The sequence below is a fragment of the Myzus persicae genome, unplaced genomic scaffold, assembly GCF_001856785.1.
Source record: "Myzus persicae strain clone G006 unplaced genomic scaffold, MPER_G0061.0, whole genome shotgun sequence".
In the NCBI taxonomy this organism is placed as follows: domain Eukaryota; kingdom Metazoa; phylum Arthropoda; class Insecta; order Hemiptera; family Aphididae; genus Myzus; species Myzus persicae.
In genome coordinates, this window is record NW_019100569.1 from 21,325 (window position 1) to 25,231 (window position 3,907).

Here is a 3,907-nt window from a genome sequence, read left to right on the forward strand (position 1 = left end):
ATTCCGTAAACCGGTACATATCGTAATACCGGCGTAAACCGGAAAACCGTAATACGGTGACGGTTTTTTTCGTTGTACCGATTTTTGCTGAAATGAATAATATTCATAAAAATAAATAGATATTGCTTGAAGTACCGATAAGTAGGATTCACACTAATCCATGATAATGTGGATCTTGATTTTTAAACCGTATTATGGTTTTCCTGTATCACCGTGTTCTTTTATGCTTGATTTTTGCTGTGTATTCCAGTTTTACGGTGTACCATTTCATGTCGGTACCTCAAATCTAATATTCAATATAATAGCACTCCCGGTTCCGATTTCAATACCGTATACCCTACCTCAATGCATTAACATTTTAAATGTTGTAAGTTTTTCCAAAATATTTCACTACATAATGAATGAAATATTTATGAGATTTACTCACATGAAATATTTGAGACTTCAAACACTATCTACCTGGTAAGAAAAAACACAGTAAATGTTTGTCATCTGTGAATTTGTAACAATACTAAAAGATTTCATACCATTGCCAACATTTTCATCCCTTCTGTATTGATTACAAAATAAATTTAGTGTTGCTTAAAAAGAAAAAAAATATATATTAGTTTAATTGAATTAGAAAAATGTATTTAAATATGAATATATTATAGTACCAATTCATAGTCTTAGAGTATTTATTATAAAAACATAGTTAATTCTAAATAACGTTTGTGATTTATGCTATAATGTTCTTTAACAAGTTAAATAAGTACCTACCGTATTTATTTCCATAACCTTCAATAAATGTACGCAATGGATCTGCAATAATTTGAATTAGGTTCTAGTAAGTATAATATGTTGTTGGGTGCTTTACGAATGATACATTTCATATTTATATCAATATTTACACTATACACAGTCATAAGTATATTATATTAATTGTATAACTGAAACATTTAATTGCGCTTAATTATAGACCATTGACAAAAAACTCACCAACTATAAATTCTTGGTTCTTCACTTTCTTCTCTATATAACGTATAATATAAAATATTATACATTAGGGCATTGGCTCATAATAACATTATATATTGAATTTACGATCTAACGGACTTGTAGTTACATAACAATGCACAGTATTAACTAGTTAATATAGGGCAGCCGCACATGGGTGGATAGGCCCATCGGGGAGTTGGGATTTTCTCGGTAGGAACCCGTCAATATTATACTTCGAGGCTCATAAAAAAAAAAATAATAATACTGAGATAAAAGTAAATTTGTATAATACCGGTTGGCACCCTGGCGGCTTTACCGTATTCCATTATTGCCTAGAGGCCTCTGTGTGAACTCCTAGGTACCCGTATAAATACATATCTATTTTGTTGTATAATATAATCGATGTTCGATTAACAAAAATAAACAACCATAATAATAATTAATGTTTGGCTTAGATAGAGCTAAGTATGACGTATCTACTATTATATACGTTTATAATCATATCTTTGTATCGTAATAAATTCGATTCGTTCTATTTTTAAATAATGCGTATTAATGCGAATGTCAAAAATATCATTTTCTTTTACATCAACATTAACAAACAGTATAAACTATAAAATAAGCAAGTACAATAATATCATTTACCTATTCTTACAATCTTACTCTATGGCCTATGCCCTATCCTATGGTATTATTTAAAATATTAACAAGTGTTATTATTTTTATTTTACTTTTCCCATTGTCCATTGTGACAATGGCTTTTTTCTAATTGTGTTTTAAATTTTAATTTATTAAATAATGTATATGATATTTATTAATTAAATCCAAACGAAATTTTGAAAGTAGGGCTTCAAAAAGAAAAAAAATGGAACAAGATTTGTTAAGTAAATGTGCCAACAATAAAACTCAAAAGAAGTTAAATTTTTTTATACACACTATAAATTATAGGCTTTAGGTATGTGTGGCCTTAATAAATATATCCCGGTAAAAAAAAATGTACCTATCCGCTCATGCCCTGAGCCGTACATAAGTAACTTATAAACTTATAAGTTATAATTAATAACTAGTTATGTATACTTACTAAAATCATTGATTCTTTGATCAAAATCATTACTTTTTATAAAAGCCTCAACTATAAAATTTTAAAATTATTTTATTAATTTATCTCAGTTTGATACTGTTTTTATATTTCATTCGAATAGACTACAAATACTTGTGTTTAGGGAATTACAGCAAACAAATACGGAATAATATGTAACGCGATTGAGATTATCCGATATCATAATTCTATGCACAGCTAACAGCGCGGACAGTGGTTAAATTTGGAATTACCTCACAGTCGACTACCGCCGCGCATATAGCTGAAAGCATTAGTAAGTAGCACGGACTAAGATATAATGGACTGGAAACGAGCAGCTTATCAGTGGCCCTGAAAGTATGTACAAGAAGTAAATGTGGGGGGTCACAACCATAATCGAGAGTTTACAACGCCATCTGTTGACTAAATATTTAGTCAAACTTTAATTATTTTGTTGCAATTTAAAAATATAACAGGGAGGATATTATGAGAGTTGAGACCACGATTATAAAGAATTCTTTATAATATATAATATAAGATTCTTTATAATCGTGGTTGAGACTGGCTCTGAGTAGGTACATGTGGAGGAAATAAAATAAATTCATTTAATAGCAATAAAATCTACGAATCAATATACTTATAAAGTCTGACCGTCTTCTCATAAGTCATAATCGTTATTCCTATATGATTATATTTTATTTCATTGAATTCAGACGTTCTGTTGTGCAGTGAAGCGGTACCACAGCCTAAGATATAATATGATAATTTGTTTTCATGTTAATAAGTAAAATAATATTACCAATTAAAATTTTTTATTTTTAGGTATTTACAAGTTTAGAACATTTTTTTTTATCTGATTAGTGTTTGTCATATTTGCATATTGTCGCATTCTCATAATTATATATTGAGATATTATGAACATTAGAACATCACTTTTGTGAAGGGAACATGGAAATTCTATTGGATCATAATTTTCTAAGAAATGATCTATAGTTAAATCAAATACATCAATTCTTCCACAAAATGTATAATGTCATTACTCGTTTTGTCAACAGAAGAAACAATGGAAGGAACAACCCCCTTTTTCAATCTAACTAAATCTGACTTTCCCAAATACTATAGCATAAAATAATCAAATAATTATGTATCAACAAATTAAATAAAAGTAGATATGTAGATAATACCTACATCGGGAATATCAGGTGGTAACAAATAGGTATTTATTGTATCTTCAGGTGGAAAATGTTCGGCACATATAAATTTTACAACTGTTTCCTCACAGTTAGCATTACTCACTACTAATTACCAAGCTAAGTAATTGGCTTTTGGTGCACTAAAAAAAGAAATCTTGGGATTTCTTTTTTTACTGGTGCATCCTTTTACACTGCACTTACGAAAATCCATCATTCAAATTTATTTATTAATTAAAAATTGTTTTAATAATAAATAAATAACCATTTCTAAGTATTTACGGGGCTAAGTAAATAGCCCGCGAAAACGCGATCATGGTTTAGATTGTGACGCCAAATAAAACCACTGGTAGCGCTGAAAACTCTCGATTATGAGTGTTGATGATAACAGAGATACCTTTTGCGGGCCGTCCCCCGTCACCCGCCCACCTTGTAGTTTCCAGTCCATTATATCTTAGTCCGTGGTAAGTAGTAACGATCTACGAATGACACCGACCGGCGTCAGTCGACCGGATTTGAACTATCTACCACACTCACAATTATAAAGAACTTTATAATCGTGACCACACTCCCGCGACGTCAGTAAGCGCACTAGATGGCGTGAGTAACGGCACCGGTTTCCTCGCACCACATATTAGGGAAGATATCGACCTAAGTATGC